Raw genomic sequence first — 20615 nt, forward strand, 5'->3', positions numbered from 1 at the left:
GATTCCCTCTCTCTCCTTCGATGATAGGCCTATTCTAGCACCCTATTTAATCCGAATTAGTTTCATTTAAATCTGCCACACCAACACCCGAAGGTGGATTGGGCAATACTAGGCCTAGCTCAGTATGTCCTCATCCAATAACATTCATACAGAGTTAATGGGGGTGGAGGGGGGGGGGTGGAATACATCTAATAAACACAAATACACACACACACACACACACACACAGGTATAATCCTGCGTAAAAGTCAACAAACGTGCATAAAACCAGTGCAATCAAATTGTAGCCTACCCCTTGCCCTAAGAAACCAAGTTTGGGGTAATCTTTCGATCTTTTACTTATATAGTGTAATAAACAGGCGGTAATATTATCTCAAGTAGCCTAAAGCCTAAACATGGATAGAAAAAGCGCTCTCTCATAAAATGGCACACACACACACACACACACACACACACACACACACACACACACACACACACACACACACACACACACACACACACACACACACACACACAGTACAGCCAATAGGGTGCTCTGATAATTTCATCTATCACGGCCTGTCTGTGGGTGCCCATGTGTCAGGTCTGGAGTGTCTCTTTCCCACTGTGTAGCCTGTCTGTGATTGGTCACTCGGCCGTTTTCTGCTGGAGTGACGTCACTGCAGGAGAGAACTGTCAGAGGAAGAAGCATTTAGAGAAAAAACTCTATGCTCTCAGGGTAGTGAGAGCAACGGAGGCACGGAGGAAAGCCACAATGGATAAACTAACCGGCCACGGGAGGACCGCGCTTTGATTTATAATCCGTCGAGAGATACCATCTCGTATGCCACCACGAGAGACAAGTGAAATAACGGTTAAGGGATCTCACAACCTCGGAAATAAACCACCAATTCGACATGGATCGGTTTGAGCATCGACAGCGCCTTTTAGAAACTGGCTGCCTCCACCTGCTTCGAAGGCGGATTTTGGATAAGAAGCGTTTATCGTTTTCTGTACTGTCCTCTCATCATAGGTAAATCATCTGATTTCATTTCCTCGGTAAAAACCTATTCTATAGGCTAGCCATATGCTTCTCATCCTATACCGGAACCCTTACTGCTGCCTTCCACGCGGGTGCGTCGCCCTCCATTGGATGGCAAAAGAACCAGGACAAAATTCCTCGCATTGAAAGGTGAGGATTCCTTATTCAATATACGTCGATGTGAGTTTATTTCAGGCTATATAGCCTACCGCTAGCTGCAGACACTCATCTTTGTTTACCATATCGCAGCCATCAATTCTGACCATCATTTATATATTGATATACAGTGTTAAAGAGTCTGAATTGATCTAGTAAAGCTGGCTAATTATGGGACAAATGAACCTGTGTTTGATCTGATCAACTGTAGCCGAGGCTTACATGGTCGAAAGCGCGGATAGATCTACATCGCCATGTATAGCCTCTATGGCATGTATAGGCCTATTTGTGAAATAAACGCAGTCCTTTTGGTCATGTAGATACTGCTAGGGGTTTTATTTATATGGTATATTGGTTATATTATTTTCTACATTCATTTAGTAAGATAGTCGGTGTGATGAAATTGGGCAGTTTCAAAAGTAGCCTATAGCCTAGTAACCCAACTGCTTTGTAGGAATATCCTCATCCATACATTAGGATGTGTAATGTCACCCACATACAAAGACATGTACATAAAATATGTAATTATTTAGGCTATTCTGTAACATAGCAATAAAGTTGTGTCAATTTCTGTAAATATTTTAATTGTTGCATTATATTATTAACAAACAACATTGCGTTGTGTTAAATTATTGATGTGTTAAATCGAAATTATTTGGAAATTACTTACAAGATCACTATTATTCGTTACTTTTCAATTAAAAGCTATGACGTAAGACGCACTGATAAAGGGAAACGTGGGTTCATCACAAGATTAGTCTTTATTAAAACATGTGCAGAAGGCTCATTATAGATAGACTAGCTACAATACTAAACCTGGTAAAATAATGATGGTCTAAAGGCCTACACGCGTTCTACTTGATGACATGATTTAGCTTGTGTTTTTTACACTCCCTTGTGAGAAATGAATGAATTAGTGAATGAATAGCACAATTGTGTGTTAGTGTGGGTATCCTCTATGATCTTTTGAAATAGATACATTTTTCCAGGAGGGGTAAGAAAGTAAATGATATCCAGATATATAAATAGCCTATAGACTAAGGATTCCAATAATAATATGACATTAATAATAATAATAATAATAATCATCATATAATTTCATTATAATGATCATATGTGACGTATAGTGCCATGCTGTCCTTACCATAATAGACACAGGCTATTTTTCTGGAAAAGTCGCTATAAGGCCTATAATAGCGTACCTACTGCGTGCAAATACGGTGCCAATCGATGCAATTAAATCGCCTGTGATATGTTTTTACACGAATTAATCCTAATTATTGTCATAAGATATGTAGTGGGAGTGGAATCCTAAGTGGTGAAGACGGTGATGGTGTATGGGAGCAGAACTATAGGCCTATAAATGGAACATTTCAATGTTAGCCAAGTCCTCCGCTGGTTGAGCATCTATTGATCGATTTACTCTAAAGTGACTCGGGATTTAATATCGCGATGATTTAAGTTATGCAGAATTTAAGGATCTTTCACAAAAGGCGGGAAGGTGGTTGCACGTCCAGGCCTGGCTTGTAGGCCTATAGGCCTAGGTGCTTGTGATGTCACCATGCATGGGTCTATATCAGTGAGAGTAGTTAGAGATGGAGACAGATTAAAACCTTTCCCAGGGTTTTATTCATCGACCCCATGGCCTGCACATCAACTAATAATCGGAAATATTTCTATTGATGTAGGCATATTTATTATTATTCTCTTTTTGGGGGGAAGGGGGCACATTTATGGATACCAATTGGTGGTAGCAGTGTCATTATTAGGCTAATTATTGCATTAACAAAATGTTTATTTTTCATGTTAGGTGGAACCCATACGATACTCTGGCAGTATGTACGAGAAGGAGTCGGTTGCTATCTTTGGTTATCTAGCTGTATGAGTGTTACTCGGCCGTCATAAAGCTAGCTAACCGAAAGTAGGAATGTCCTCCAAACCTGCGACTCGGACAGGAATAAATGGTGTCTGGGAGTAAAGACACAAAATAACATAATTGATATGCAATTACAGGCCAATACCTCAGTGCCTTTCCGGTAAGTTATAACAATTTTCCCTAATCACTTATTATAAACATCTGTTGAAACACTTCTGAATTCCTCAAAACCTGCTACAACCCGAAATTATTTTTAATAAGTTTTCTTACTTAATTTAGAGAAGATATTCTCAAAATATAAGTAGGATCATCTTTATAGCATGCCTTTAAATGAAAAGACAACATTTTCTACAATCATGCTGTGAATTGAAGTGTATATTTGTCCCACTTTTGTTTAGTATGCTTGGAGCAAGAATACTCTTTATATATTTATTTATTCCATCATGCAAAGCATCTGGAGTGTTTTTTGCCTAAAACATCTTCTAAAACGAAAAATACTTCAGAAAAAGCCTTTATTCCGTTCAGAGGAATTACATAACTTTATCTAGTCCTATGAGTGAACTGTAACGATTGGTATTCAGGCCTGAATATGAATAAAGCTTTGTTGCATCAAAGTATCCACAGTTGAGGCTGTATTCCTTATAGTTCTCACTGCATAAATCAGGTTTACATACACGCAAACACATATTGAATTAAGGTTTAATGAAATGGATAAAGATTTGTAGCTCATATTGATATCATTCTTAAAAAGGTGGAAAGGTTTCAATTTTCCAAAAAATGGCCGCTATTAGCCCTTATGACGTATTTAGGCCTACTGTAGTCCAACGCCTATGAAAAAGGCAGTCCTGATTAAGACGAGCTATGTAGGCTTTGCCTACCCCTTGCACTGATATTCTGAATAAGCGTAGGCTAATGATATCTTTCAGTCGATATTAAGTCAAGAGATCCATGTCATTACATAAACGCATAATTTCAGGAATAAAAACATGTAGTTGTGTTCTCACATTGAGTTGTGTTACCTAGAAAGGAAGAACACTTAAGATATTCATGGTTTTTGTAGATTTTAAATGCATTATACCTCCCATGTGAGTCACACAATACTTTTACGCATTGTGTGCACACCTAATCGCCTAAATGATTCAAGTGTCTCAATTTGGACTTTCTGCCTGGCCCTTCACGGTGCTATAGCCGTCCCTCAAAAGGCAACTTCTATAGCTTCTCTTGGAGAACCAAATCCGGGGATGCATTTTCATTCAACCAACAACTCCTCTTAGAGCCTACAGTGGCTCTCAATGGCTGGAGCGCGCTCCTGGCTAATTGGTTTGATTCAGTAGGAAGAGGCTATACGCTGGATTTGTGAAACGTCCAAGCCAGCTTTTCCCACGACCGGACAGATCTCTCCATTCAAGTGTGTCACCAAACAATTTAGAATTTCCACTGGTCAACCCAGTGACTTAGGGCCCACCAGTCGCTATTCTGATAATCTCGTCCTTAACCAAAACCGCATCCTCTTGATGTCTATTGTGAGCTTTACATTACCCAAGTGTTGACCGATATCTAAATTCCTACTCAGGTATTTTAATACTGAGAGTAGGCTAGTTGTTGATGATGATGCAACTCACTTGATTTGAACACTTCATATTCTAATCAATCTCAATATATGTTTAAAATGTCCATCTATACTTATTTATTGTAGCTTCACCTTTCTTCACTAACTGCATGCTGATTGCACCTCTACTCTACTCAAAACAAAAGCCTTGTGTCCTCCAGCCTGCCTATCTGAATCTCCTCATCAATAACTGTAATGCAGGCTCTGATCCATACAAGTCCCAACAAAGAAGAATGGAGACATTATCTAAATCAACCACATCTATCTCACCACTCTATTCTTCTCTAGGCCTAATCCATATAAACGTGTCCTTTGAATGTTGTAGAAGAACCCTTGGCATGACTATTCTATAACCCGACAATGATCAAATTAATTGTCGCTGAATGTTAGTGATGAGAATTCAAGCGTATTGTTTTAATGGATACGTGTAGTTTTTTTTCTCACTATTGCATTGTATTGTATTTGGAAATGTCTTTGTTATTGTCAAAGGTTGATCCAGTGCCCTTGTCACTGCAGTGGCTGCCTGAGATACACCCACAAACTCTGCAGTGTGAACAGCACACGCTGTCTACTAAATGGTAAGTAAGGTATACAGTACATGTGCATATTATATGGTAGAGTAACAGCTAATGGCGGATATAGAGAGGCATGATGAGAGGAGAGAATATGAGAGAGAGGTTGAAAACAGAACATGAACATGAACCAATGTGGGTGTGAATGACAGGTGCTAGGATGCAGCTCCGTGCCTCTTGGCTTCAGGTTTCTCTATGCCTCCATGGGAGCCTTGGTGGAGATGAAGATGTGTTAAAGCTCCAGTATGTTCCTGGTTTGTGCTGGTGGCAGCATGACCCAGATCTGAGCTGGCTCCCTGTAGTCGTCAGGTTCTGACGCTGCTGCCTTCAGCTTTGTACTACAGAAAGGAGGAAAGAGCAGAGGTGGAGTAAAGGAAGAAAAACGCTGAAACTTCAGCATCTGCTTCAGCCACTTCTTTCCTCTGAATCCATTCTGTTTACAAAGAGGCTGTCTGCCTGTTTCATCTCATGTGGGTTTTGTTTTCCGACCCGCCACCCACCCACCACCCACGTTTCTCACTGATCTTCAAAAATGCAATCTCCCTGAAGATGGAGGAACTAAAGTCTCCATCTCCCACTCCCTCTCTCATTCTCTGCTTTTATAGGCTAATCATAGAATAACCTCCTTTATGGACTCTAAATTCATTTGACTTGACACACTAGCAAGCAGATTGCTATTCTGAGTAGATCTTACAGCCTGAAACTATATTTCCTCTTATTCGTGAAGGAATAGATTAGAACGCTGAAATAGAAATTAGTATTATGAGTCTCTTTTACAACAATTTAATCACAAATCTTTTTTTTGTGAAATAAATAACTACTGATGAACAAGTGCGCTCTTTGCATTAGACCATCTGCTAAACGGGACAACGCACCACAACAAAGCATTTTGTGCTGGCAAGATGTAGGGTGGCTGGCGGGTAATGTCTTTTCTCCCCGGCATCTAACCACTCTCTGACGAGCTGGCAACCCCTTTAATTAATTAACGATGTTGAGAGCGGCTCGTTCTCTATTGTCTCTAATACACTGACCCCCCTCCCACGGTCTGAAACGACAGCAGGCTCACATACACACTAAAGCAACATTGCAGCCACTATGGGTAGCACAAAGCCAGTACAATATATGCCATACAGTCTACTGTACACCATTGCTTGAGTCAAATAACCAGACTGCACTCTATCATCCAGAAGGCGAGGTCAGTACAGGTGCATCAAAGCTGGGACCGAGAGACTGAAAAACAGCTTCTATCTCAAGGCCATCAGACTGTTAAACAGCAACCACTAACATTGAGTGGCTGCTGCCAACACACTGACCCAACTCCAGCCACTTTAATAATGGGAATTGATGGGAAATTATGTAAAATATATCACTAGCCACTTTAAACAATGCTACCTAATATAATGTTTACATACCCTACATTATTAATCTCATATGTATACGTATATACTGTACTCTATATCATCTACTGCATCCTTATGTAATATATGTATCACTAGCCACTTTAACTATGCCACTTTGTTTACATACTCATCTCATATGTATATACTGTACTCGATACCATATACTGTATCTTGCCTATGCTGCTCTGTACCATCACTCATTCATATATCTTAATGTACATATTCTTTATCCCCTTACACTGTGTATAAGACAGTAGTTTTGGAATTGTTAGTTAGATTACTTGTTGGTTATTACTGCATTGTCTGAACTAGAAGCACAAGCATTTCGCTACACTCGCATTAACATCTGCTAACCATGTGTATGTGACAAATACATTTGATTTGATTTAAGATTACTATCAAAAGCTTCACCCAGAGTCTAGTACCTTGTCGTGGTGTGACTGTCCGATACAAAGGAATTACAGTTATTCTGTCCTTTTATTTCCCTAAAGACAGATTATGTGGTAGTTGCCATGGCAGTGATAAAAGGGGGTCTGTTTTGTGCTTTATTTCCTCCACAGTGACTGCCAGCCATTCACACCAGGTCTGGATTGAGCGAGGGAAAAGTGGCACAGTCGTCACAAAAAAAGGAGAAAGCAGGAGGGGAAGAAAAAGGCCAACCCCCTTGTCCCTCTTCCCTTAAATCTCCATCACCGGAAGCCTTTGGTGCCATCTGTGCCCCCGGAGAAAAGGACGGACGAGATGCCTCCACCCTGTGCCAACGGGGACAAAGGAGCTGCCAGTTAGAGCGGCCCCCCTCACAGGCAGCCAGAGGACTCTGTGTGACTGACTGGGGCTGAGCTACGGAAGCCATCTTGATGGAGAGTCTTGCTGCTGCACCTAAAATGGCTGTGTTGGCATGAGGTAGGGCTGGCAGCACCATTGGTTCTATCGGGCTTTTCTCCATCACTCCCCTCATCAGTAGGCTAGCCTCTGTCAGCCCTCTCATCTTACCCTCTCCAGTCTGAACTGGCTAACGAGTGTGGCAGGGTTTAGGAGATATTAGATCAATTAACGCTTGTAGGCTAGAGAAAAAGCAGCCCCATCCATTACTGTTTAGATGTTAACGAGGCATTGCATTAACGAACTGACTATAGCCTTGTTTGATTTGTTTGATTGTAATGTGCGTTCAGCACACTTTGCAACAGACAAGCAGTTATTTTTTGTAATAATACACCACATTAAATACACATATTTCCATATGAATAAATATTTATCTCTGAAATCATCCTAATTTTGAACATATATCTTTCTCTCACACATGCACGCGCACACACACACACACACACACACACACACACACACACACACACACACACACACACACACACACACACACACACACACACACACACACACACACACACACACACACACACACACACACACACACACACACACACACACACACACACAATCCTTGCACTCTCAGGTTACATAAATCTGGTCATGTCAGATGATGATGATGATGCCCTTGTGGCCTTCAGCCACAGAGCAGAGCTAGCTCACTCGTTGGTCATTACACCTTCAATCAGTCTCAAACCTACAATCAACCCTCACATCTCAAACCGCTGTTTGTCTCATACACACATCTTACATATGTGTCTCACATCTAAACCCACTGTTTTCTCATACTTAGCTTGCAACTTCTGTCTCACTCGCAATACGTCTATTGTGTATGCATTCATACTATAATGTGTCTCCTACCTATGTACATCTTCTATGTTTCACGACTATTGTACATCATTTGCACATTCATATGCACCTTACCAAATGTCTTCGAGCTACAATTGTTCAAGGAATATTCTGTAATTTCAAAGATCTGGCTATTGCTTACGTTGCACATGGAATTACAAAATACAAAGTGATAGACCTTTTAATTTTCCATCATTGCACCTCATTGTTTACTTCCACTCTTGGTTACTTTGGCTACTTGATATTAAGCTATAAACTATTCAAAAAAGGACAAATGCGCACAGGGGATTTAGCCCTAATTAGTTTCAGTCATTTCAGATGTTGTCTTTATGTATAACAGAGATGAACTACAGTTTATGTAAATGTAATGTTTATACATCCTTATTATCAGCACTTTTTTATTTATTTACATCTGTCATGAAAAAATGTGCATATTCACAAAATAAGAAAGACAACAACAACTATGGTTGCATCTGTGTGTTTATCATAGAGAGGGAAACACGATTTACAGTACAGTAGGCCAGGCCTACCAGTCATGTTGGATGGTGTACTGTACAACATGTTCTGATTATATTATCATCTGGGTTATGGTGAAGAGTATAATTGGAGTAAGATTTTTCATAGCTTTAAATTATCAGTCAATATAACAGGGCAAATGTATTTCTATACAATATATTTCTATACACTATAGATGTTTCTATAGGCACCTCACCTTGAACTGAAAATATCTCTTGGTCACAGTACAGGATGAAATGATTATAATCATCAGAGCGGGTCATTGCTTTCATTGCACAGACTGCTGTTGCTATGCAACTTAGAAATTACACTTTGAGACAATTAGCTGGACAATTATGTTAACAAGTTAGGAATATGAATATGGCATGATAAATGAACAAAAGGTAAGCTACCTAATGTAGGTTATGTGGTTGATATAAGGTAAACTGAATTTCACAAAGTCTAATATCACAGAGACTGCAATGCAATATTACATGTATTTAATCTGACAATGTACTGAAAATATTTGATATCGAAAATAAATAATAATTTTCTTTTGAACAAGAAATGATTCGCATACTCACTGAAGGTAGGACCTTGTCTGCCTATTTAGAAACCGATGTCCAACACAAACCGGATGCAAAGCACGACCTTGAGATAGGATCATTTGCGATAGAAAACCACAAATAAACGCTAATATTAACCAAAAAAAATACTTTACATACGGCCTACTTAATCCATCACTATTAAAGACCACATATTTGTACGGAAGAAAACACCAAAATATAGCCTGTTACTGAATCATTGGCTTTACAGAGATAACAAATAAAGGAAACAATGATGCAACTGCAGCCGTTAATGAAGAGCACCAGACAAGCTCTGTATATTAACATAATTGCATAGAAACGAGGAGAGAATGCAGAGCCCTCTTTAAAGGAACAGCAGCACATTAGAGGCGCGGGCTACAGCCTTGTATGCGCGTGGGGTTTAGCTGCACGAGACACGCGACAGCAAAGTGGAAAATGTGGGATTAATTTTTGCCAAATGTAAAAATATCCGGTTTAACCGAATATCCCCTAAATCCTGAAGTCCCTTTACTGTAACTAATGAAATGTAAAAGCCAGTGTAGATCATCCCTTACAGTAGGGTATCTTTTTATGAAACCTTTATGGCAGCCAAACAAAACCACACCAGATACAAAGAGAGAGTGACTTATAATACATACAGCCTTATGCCTCCTATATGGTAAATATAATGTCAATTGTTAAATGATCATTTCATTTAATTACAAAAACAATAGGCCTATAGACACGTTCCACCTGACATCATATGGTATATTATGTTTCTATGATATTTTGATTTAGTGATAATACCCCACTAAATCATGTAGGGAAATAGCATTCATTTGGAGCAACATTAATTCGTATCCCAAAAAAATGTATGCTTCATTGTTTGTACACACAAGAATAAGATCACAATGATTGTTGAGTGATTATACATTTTATGTGCATTGGATGAAAGATCTACAGTAGCCTAGCCTACCCATACGTGCATGTATTCATCATCATGTACATTACATGGGATGATAAATGATTAACCACTATGTATTTTAGTACAATCAAAGATTACTGTAGCTTTAACATAACAAAGAAAACAATTATCCTTTATTATGATGAAGGAAATCCACTATGCCTTTAATACAACAAAGGACAACTGTGCCTTTAATGCCCAAGCAAGCTTTAATTAGACTAGCAGGTTCTCCATAGGGGGGAGGGGCCTCCTCATACCTGATTTACATATTCTCAAGGCCTCCATCGCAGATGTGTCACTGCATAGAATACAGGGATGGGCAGATATAAAGAAGCTTACTGGAAGAAGCAAAGGACTAGTTCTACACACAATGTGTTAATTAAACCTACAATCAGTTGTAGGGAATCTCATAATGAATAGCATTTGATGTAAATATGATGATACGTGTGTGTGTGTGTGTGTGTGTGTGTGTGTGTGTGTGTGTGTGTGTGTGTGTGTGTGTGTGTGTGTGTGTGTGTGTGTGTGTGTGTGTGTGTGTGTGTGTGTGTGTGTGTGTGTGTGTGTGCGTGCGCGCCCAAGGCAAAGCCTATGACATTGAATATGCTTTGTTAAGTCTATTCCTGTGTTCGAATACTGGCTGTATCAATTAATTAATAATTTCCACTATGTGGATTAGGTGCCATAGCAACTATTCTCACAGAGCATGGATGTGAGTTATTTTGCATTCATGTGAGAGAAAGTTCTTACAGTGATAATTTTCCACCATATATCTGTCATACAATTCTCATATCCTATATATTCTACTTTCAACACATGAATGCAGATACAAAGACTGTTCCGTTTCAGACTGACTGAGGGACTAAAATATACCTATTTTGAGCCTGACGCTTCATGTCCCATTTACTCAGAGACAGTGGGCTTGTATTTGGATGATTCTTACTACTAGTTGGGGGGTGATATAGAGAATGCTCTGTCTATAATCCTCCTGGTTGAAAGGTTTAAAGGTTATGAAATCTGTAAACATGACTGATCTCTTTGTTTTCATTGGGTGGATTGATTTCATATGGCCTAGTTCCCAGTTAATGAAGAAGACTATTGCTGTTACAGTAGTCTACATGCGAATCTCCCCATTGTCTTCAACCCTGATTGTTAACGCGGCAGGGTAGCCTAGTGGTTAGAGCGTTGGACTACTAACCGAAAGGTTGCAATCTGTCATTCTGCCCCTGAACAGGCAGTTAACCCACTGTTCCTAGGCCATCATTGAAAATAAGAATTTGTTCTTAACTGACTTGCCTAGTAAACTTTTAAAAAAATGCACAGTGAATTATTTGGTGGTGATGTGGTGGGAGCCAGTTGTACAGTATGTAATCAGTGGTTTGTCAGTGAATGCAGTAACATTGCAATCTAGGACAGCATCAGATTAAGGCAGATGTTTTTACTGTAATGACTGGTGATGTTGCATTCTGCATGCACATGTGCCGAGTAGATGCACGTTTTAATTAGACATTGGCTGTATGAACCAAAACACGTTGATTTGAACAACCAGCTCTCACAGTCTCACATCAGAATTAGATGTTCATCCATGTTTCTCAAATGTCACATTTCAAAGTTATTCAAAACGTCAAATTTCTATGTGTTTAAGGTTATGTTTAGGCATTAGCTCCACATTTTTAAGGTTAGGGTTAAGTTTAGGCACTACTGTAACTCCAAAGTCTTAAGGTTAGGCGTTAACTCCTAATGATTAAGGTAAGATTTAAGGTTTGGGATAAGTTTAAAACAAAAATCTCAAAAACAACTTCCTATCGCTGAATTAGAACAACCAATGTTAAGCCCATCCTCCATCCTGTCCACAACACCCTACCTAGCAAAACCCAAACCTATTTGACTATAAAAGCACTCACTGTTGCCTCTGGTGGCCGGTTTCCACATCATCCCCCAATGTCCTCAGACATGGATGGACGTCTAATATTGACTTGTATCACGAGTGACCTGGCTGGATTTAAATGTGTTCTATAAGAGAATGGGACAATGCTATCTTTCCGCAATGTGACTAATACCACATTGTAGGGTGCCCATAGGCACGGAAGTCTGAAATGCACACGTGAACAGAAAGACACACATGCACACACACACGCACACACACACACACACACACACACACACACACACACACACACACACACACACACACACACACACACACACACACACACACACACACACACACACACACACACACACACACACACACACACACACACACACACACACACACACACACACACTCACACTCTCACCCACATACAAAACATCCATACAGATTCCTGTTAAATGTCTCTTTTAGCTCCTGGCACTGGGGAACAGAGCAGAGAGCAACAGTGAGCTGTGATCTTTGAGCCTGGGCTGCAGGGCTGCAGGTCGGTGTAGTGCACTGTGTACTACAGCTGTCTGTCTGTAGCTAGTCTGCCTGTTGGTAAACAGTAGATGGAGTCCACATTATCATTCTGCTCCTGGCTCCCCTCCACAATGACTGCTTTGTGAGGGGAGCTCTTGACGGAGGTCCACCACCCCTCTTTCCCACCATTGTGTGGGTGGGTGCTGCAGGAGACACAGGGGGTAATGGGGTGGGAAAGACGCTCCAGACCAGACACTGCCAGATGCCTGCATTAGCGCCAAAACCATGAGAGTGCCCCCTGGAAAAGTAGCCCCTCTCCCCGTTTTTCTATGTATTTATGTCTGTGTGTGTTAGTGAATGTGTCTCAGTGTGTGTGTGTGTGTGTGTGTGTGTGTGTGTGTGTGTGTGTGTGTGTGTGTGTGTGTGTGTGTGTGTGTGTGTGTGTGTGTGTGTGTGTGTGTGTGTGTGTGTGTGTGTGTGTGTGTGTGTGTGTGTGTTTTGCACAAATTATCAAATTAGTTTAAAGCCCTAAATTAGCTATTTTTTAAATGATGTTGCACTGTTAAAATAATAACTTGAAGGATAATCAGAGTCATGTGTTTAAAATATAATTCATAGTTACAATGTTAGAAAACCTAAACGTATCTTAACTCACTGAGTACGCTGGGGGTTACTGCCACTCATAAAAGCTTCAACTACCTTGTGTCTATAACAGCCAGCATATTAATGGTTGTTTATGGGAGAACAATTTTCAATAATTCACAGATGTAAAATCTTTACTGAATTTTAGGATTTAAAAAGGCATGATTTGTTAGTATGGATTAACAATTTGGCATTGAGAATGTCATGTTACATTTGAGCTGGGTGGCAGACTGTATTCCCGATTCCCCTTCTGCCACAGACAGGCTATTAATTAAATGACAATCACAATATATTACCCTGTAAAATGAGGCAGCCAGAGGGAAAATGAGAGAGAAAGGAGGGAGAGAAGTTGTTTTTACCAAGGGGCAGACAACAATATTTCACAGCAAGGCATTCAGACAATGATAATAGGTGATATTGTATGCAGGAACAAAAGAATGAGAGGTAAACAAAGGTAATGAAAGAGAATGTGAGAGGGATAGCACAGAAGAGCTCACTTAGATATCATGTTTAAAACAGTTGTAAAGAGAGAGAAATTATGTTTGAGCGTTAACAGGTTTATCCATTCAGAATGTAAGGTGGTGGGGAGTTTGTACGTGTGTGTGTGTGTGTGTGTGTGTGTGTGTGTGTGTGTGTGTGTGTGTGTGTGTGTGTGTGTGTGTGTGTGTGTGTGTGTGTGTGTGTGTGTGTGTGTGTATTTATGCATAGTATCTGTGTGTTATGCACTTCTGTGTGTTTATATGTGTGTGTGGACAGTCAGTGTGTGTGTTGGGGGAGGGGATGTACTGTCTGCCTCGGTGTGTCTGTCTGTGTTTCCATGTGGCTGATGCTGCAGCTGGCATATTCATAGACAGGGTGAACAGGGGTCTGGGAGCTGTCTGGAACCACCTTGTATTATCCCACTAAGGAGCTCAATCTGAATCAAATGCAAGATACCAATCATACTTGGGTTATGACTATAAAATGAGTTATTTCTTTTCAGAGTGTTACCATAGCTCTATTCTGCCATTTCTCATGAGGTCAAGTGGGCTGTTAGAGAATGGGTTAACAATAAGAATAGAATGGCTGTGAATGCTTCTGTTACACCTCCAATGAACACCTAAAGCTGTGGTTCCCAAATCCCACATTGTACTGTAGCTGAAGCCTTGTGGATTTTATCAAGACCCCGCTGCTAAACACAACCAATGAATCAATACAGTTTTTTCACCATGATCCAGGCAGAATTAACAACTGACGGGTGGGTTCAGACCATGTAGATAAACACATTTAAGTAATCTTCCATCACATTCAATGTTATAACCTGTCCATAAAAGGGACTAAATCACACACCCTGCTCTGAGCTTTGTCTAAAGATTGTATGTTTTACGCTCCCTCTCCTCTCCTCCTGTGAGGATACCTCAGCTGCGATCTCGTCTTAATCTGGGGATAGACGCGATTATCCCGCCAAGGATTGTTCTCAGCTTTGTAACGGCAACAGGGGACCTTTCACATCTCTTTTCTTCCCATGGCCCAGTGGCCATAAACAGCGTGGACCCCCAGACATGGGCCTGCCTCAGTTTACAGGCATTAGTATGGAGACAGCGGCCATAACAGCCCTAGCTAAAGGTTATGGTGTTTTCACCAAATGTGGGCAAACAATTGGTCAACCAAACAAGTTTTAATGACCACTTCATCATTATTAAAGGCATTTTGTATCCATTTATTGTGGGACCATTTAGAAAAGGTTAAGGAATGTATCACTAGATAGTCTTCACCCCATTGTGCTGCGTGTATCTCTCCATCTGCCCATCACTCACACGGCCTGTGAACATTTCAGGCTGTCTGTCAAGTTCAAGTTCACAGCGGTGGGAATGTCTAGACTGATTCACATTCAGTACTTCTTCATCTACTTTTGTCAACTCCCCTCCCATCCTCCCCCTGATGGTCGTGTCCAAGGCAGGCTGGGGGAGCCCAGTGTTCTGTGGTGTTTCCGTGGCGTTGCTATGACAGAGGGGCTGCAGCGTTGTTATGGTAGCAGGCCTGGCGGGCCCAGCTATGTGCTGGTGAAAGGGACAGCCTGTCAGAAAGTGTGTGAGAAGTCCCTTAGGTCCCCCTTACAGCTGGGCAAAGGCACCCTGTCCCCCCACTCTGGTCCCCTCTTGTCCCCCCCCGTCCCCCTCCTGTCCCCTAGCAGACAGGCCAGAGCCTGGGAACACAGCAACACAGAGAACATTTTATATTCATTAGACTCCCCTCTCTCCCTCTCTCCATCACTCACTCCTTACCTCCCTGTCTCCTTCACTCTCCCTCCATCTTTCTCCCATCCCATCTTTCTCTCCTATGCATCCCTCCCTCCCACCCTCTCTGGGACAGTAGAAGCAGGACCCTCTCATCTGTCTGCCTCTGCCTACCCTACTAACTGGGAGCTCATCCAGTCAGGTTGAGGCTTTCAAATTGAAATGGACTGGAATGGCGCTAAAGACTTTGAGTGAGAACACTGGGGGCTATGTGTATTTGGACATTTTAAATGAACCTGAGTGTGTGTGTGTGTGTGTGTGTGTGTGTGTGTGTGTGTGTGTGTGTGTGTGTGTGTGTGTGTGTGTGTGTGTGTGTGTGTGTGTGTGTGTGTGTGTGTTTTGTTGAGGTCTCATTCAGGACTGAGGACGAGTATTGAGCATAAAAGGCTGATGATTTGCATAAGCTGCATGCTGTCTGAGGGTTTGGCAGCGAGGGGAGCCGCAGAGAAAAAAATATATGAGAGAACATAAAAAAGAAAGAGGGAGAGATCCCGCATTGTGGAGGAAGAGAAAAAAGAGGGGGCTTGAATAAGGGAGAGGGTGGAAAATTGACAGAGAAAGGGTCTGGCCAAGTCCCCCGGTGGGATTAAATTGTCCAGAAACCTCTCTATATATAATTTGGTGAAATTGGTAATGGTGCGGGTAGACTGCCCCTGTGTATATTCAAAACTTGATGAGAGACTGCTAGATTTGTCTTAGTTGTTAAGTTGATGACAGTTAAGGATGAAGCAATAAACACAGTTTTCAGAAAACTTTAATATCCCACATGAATTCACAATCATTCTTTGTATTGGTAAAATCTGTCCTTTTCTGTTTCTGTCCTCTCTGAAATTGCTTTGCACATACTGTAACACAATTGTCCTTATTATTCATAACATTTCTATTGGTGTACTCCAAGTACCGAAACTGGTGTTAATGTGTTTTGAATAACCCAATGTAGAAATAGATGGAAGACTGTACATCCACATTTATTTTTTAACCAATCATTCACTGACTGACACGTTCCCTGCTCCCAAACTAGATTCCATCAAGCATCAAGGCCAAGATCATTGTCATCCCTCCATCTTACGGTGACCTAAAACAATACTGGTCACTGTTTACAGTTAACCAATACGCTGTGTTCTGGGTTCTTGTGTTAAGCAATGTGACATGGGTGACTTACATGTTGTTTTTTTATCTCTGTGCCTCCAGGTCCTGCTGGTGTTGACAACCTCCAGAGGAAGCCTCTTCCATCAGCCCTGAGCCCTGGGCCCTGAGCCCTGGGCCCTGAGCCCTGGGCCCTGAGCCCTGGGCCCTGAGCTCTGGGCCCTGAGCCCTGGGCCCTGAGCCCTGGGCCCTGAGCCCTGGGCCCTGAGCCCTGGCATGTCAGATCCCAGGATGTCACGCAAGACCTTCCTCATTGGCATCCTCTCCAGTCAAACACTGAGAAATTAGGGCACTGAAGAATCCCCCTAAAGTTAATGCTTGGAGAGATTTACTGTAAGGACAATGTTTGGAGTTATTTGAAGACATTGTTTGCAGAAGTTGCACACGGATCATCTGCAGATATATTGCACTTGGGTAATCAATGTTCTCTTTTCCCTGGCTGAGAGTGTATAGTTTCAATATAACTTTTAACATTACAGCAGAATGACAATGTGTGTATGATGTGAAATCAAAAGGGATGAGATCAACATGTGTTCATACCTTAATTTAAGGATGTGTGGATGTGTGTGTGTGTGTGTGTGTGTGTGTGTGTGTGTGTGTGTGTGTGTGTGTGTGTGTGTGTGTGTGTGTGTGTGTGTGTGTGTGTGTGTGTGTGTGTGTGTGTGTGGGGGGGGGTTTGGTCCCTATTGTACCCTTTAGAGTACTCTGGAGTGTACTGAGCTTCAGAGAAGCACTACAGTGCCCTAATGTGTGGGCTGCTTACAAGAGAAGCTCTCTGGATGTCTATCCTCTGTCATGTGCAATTAGTTACTTTATGAATAGAACTGACTACTCTATGCAAATAAATGTGAATGACTCACCCTCTGGCTGTATTGCAAATGTTGTTTAATGTTTTACTGTCACAGTGAAAAGAAAGACATTGTTTGGTGAAGATTCCATCCAATTACTGTATATCCATCAAATGCTGCGTTTTTCCAATTACAAATATTATCTGCATGCGTTCATAGTGATCAGGGAATGTTCTACATGAAATGTGTTGGATACAGTATTGAAGCAGTCAGATTAATATCCGTCTCATTGCCTGATTGTTATTATTATCCTTATTCAGAGAGATAGACAGTTTTGAACATACCTGCAATAAAGAATGTGACACATACTTGTACACTAAAGTCAAACAAAACATGTTTTTGTAATTGAGTTCTGACTTGTCTTAACTTCTGTGCTGTTTGAATTGAATGTGTATACAGAATAAATAATTCAACATATGTCTAAAAGATTCTAGTGTTTTTTATTGGAAATACAGAAATGATTGATATTGAAGTTTATATGTCTGCATTTAGACAGGCAGCCGAATTCTGATTTTTTTTAACCAATCACATCGGATCTTTTTCAGAGATTATCTGATTGGTCAAAAGACTAATACGTGAAAAACAGATCAGAATTGGGCTGCCTGTCTAAACGCAGCCTAGAGCTACAGACTCTGATAACGACAGTATGTTGCTCTTCAAGACAGTATGTGTATCAGCACCTTGGAAAGCACACCACAATAGAAAGCTGTTGGTAGATTGGTCTGGATCTTCTATTTACCAGATGAGTGTGAATATTATGCAACCAATCACCTTTATTTTGAAATGTGAATACAGGCCTACAACCGTTTGGACATAAACAGACCCTCCTCATGAAGTCTTCTGAAGTAGCCTAAAATAAATCAAAAGTAGCCTACCAAGGATTACCAGATGACCAGCTCTCAGGTTTGCTGGTCTTTGATCGGTAACTGCTTTCATATACATTTTTTGCATATGCATTTTGAGTGACAGATGACACGTAAATGCTGAGAAACATTGAACATATCCTAAAATGATTCTGCAGAAACCTAATAAGGCATGCGCTGAGAGAAATGAAATAATGCTAATGGTTTGGACGAAATCTAAAGTGCAAAGGCATAATAACATGCAAAGAAAATAGACGTGAATCAAAAAACAGAGAAACAGTGAAAGTCTAAAAATTGAGAGAGCCGATTGAGACACAGTGATGCAGAAGTAGCGGTACAGACATGACCCTGCAGAAGTTTCTCTCCTTGAGCTAACTCCCTCTCCCTCAGAAGGCGTTGTTGTTTTGAACATTTAATTGCTCTTTAAATTCGATAGAGTATCGCCAATCACTCGCCATTTGACTTCAGACTGGATAGCACAGACTCGTCGACTCAAAACAAGCAACTCGTCTTTCCCCTCAAAGATGCGTCATCGTGGATTGACCGCAGAAAAAAATAATCTGAAAATCAGATACATTTTACCCGAATTACAAGGCTAGGCCTCCATCTGATTTTTAGATTTTAAAAACATCACGAATCATTGCTTCATAAAGCCTGTGATTAAGGTAAGGAGATAATTATTTAATTGTGTGTAGTGCTTAACCAGTCTGTAAAGCAGATCATGTATCAGACAACTAATTTATGGCAATGTCTTCTCTGCAATATTAGTCGGGTCCACGTTGGGAATCATTTGCATAGGTCACTGACATTTGGAAATATATTGGCCCGAAACACACTCCAATCGAACGTTTAGTTGATGCCAAAATACCTCAAGGGATTTCTTATTCAAAATAGATCCAATACGGTTATCAAAAGTTATATTTTCTTTTCGACCATTCCAACCGAAGTCGCTTTAGTTTGTTGACTACTTAGCTTGACGTCTTGGGCCACCTATCTCTGACACCTTTTTAATGAAACATTCAAATCTAGCCTATACAAATGAACGGTATAAGAATAGAATGTCGATACATCTTTATTACTCGTTTATTAGCTTAGATTTCTAGAGTGCCTACAATAGAACATCTCAAAAGAATACGTACTTGTAACATTTTGCCTCCATGTATTAGTGCTTCAGATACTCTATACGTGAACACTATACTAGCTTTAAATTCTAGTCAGTTGAGTTAACTTATTTAATTGCAGATACAATAGCCTACAATAAAAAAGCTTATGGATTGCTTTACAGAAGGTCAAATAAAGGTTAGGGTTCAAATAGAATATTGTTTATTGCGCGTTCTTTTGTCGGTAAATCTGTATTACTTTCTGCCAAAATGCAAACATTTTGCTATCCAAATAGTCACAGCATTCAGAAGACACTCTGGATGTAATTTGGTGAAATTTAAACACAAAGACAGAAATTATCACAAAAGTGCACTTTATTGTGTTTTAGTATCATGAGGGGATCAAGCAGTAAGCTGAGTGTGAGTCTATATTGCTGACAATCCCATCTCCAAGTCCAGTGCCAAACAGGGCTGGATGGATGCGCCAGCCAGAGAGGGTTATGACCTGTCCTTGTAAAGGGACAGCTTGACCGGGCAAAGACCAATAAAGTGACACGTGCTTATCAACATGATAATGTCCTGTTCACAACCAACTTCGGGTGTTTTAAGACATTGTAATTTTAAGACATTGTAACTATTTTAAAAGGTTTATAAATACTTTTATATTTATGAAATGTTTACATAGTTTAGACAATGAACTAGTTTGCAGATAGTTTATCATATTAACATTGTTATTCCTTGTACTTCTCTATTTCTTCCCATACAATTTTCCAGTGAATCTATAACTACCCATTTATTATAAATCAATTCAACCTTTCATAATATGTATTTTTATGTAAAGAGTTTTATCCTAAATTCTACATTTCCTTCTATGATACCGGACAGTTCATGGGGCACTAATGGGCAATGTTATGTTGAAATGCAGGTACTTAAAAAAATGGCTGCACTT

The 20615-nt window shown here is 40.5% G+C and overlaps 1 long non-coding RNA gene across 1 annotated transcript; it reads left to right on the top strand.

Annotated features, from left to right (window-relative positions):
• Positions 1 to 737: 737 nt before the first annotated feature.
• LOC135558629 (uncharacterized) lies at positions 738 to 17523 on the top strand. The gene is made up of 5 exons (XR_010458377.1): positions 738 to 1174; positions 2991 to 3216; positions 5155 to 5243; positions 7198 to 7540; positions 16901 to 17523. It is a non-coding gene; the product is annotated as an uncharacterized LOC135558629 (long non-coding RNA).
• Positions 17524 to 20615: the final 3092 nt, after the last annotated feature.

This window comes from Oncorhynchus masou, chromosome 2, assembly GCF_036934945.1.
Source record: "Oncorhynchus masou masou isolate Uvic2021 chromosome 2, UVic_Omas_1.1, whole genome shotgun sequence".
NCBI lineage: Eukaryota > Metazoa > Chordata > Actinopteri > Salmoniformes > Salmonidae > Oncorhynchus > Oncorhynchus masou.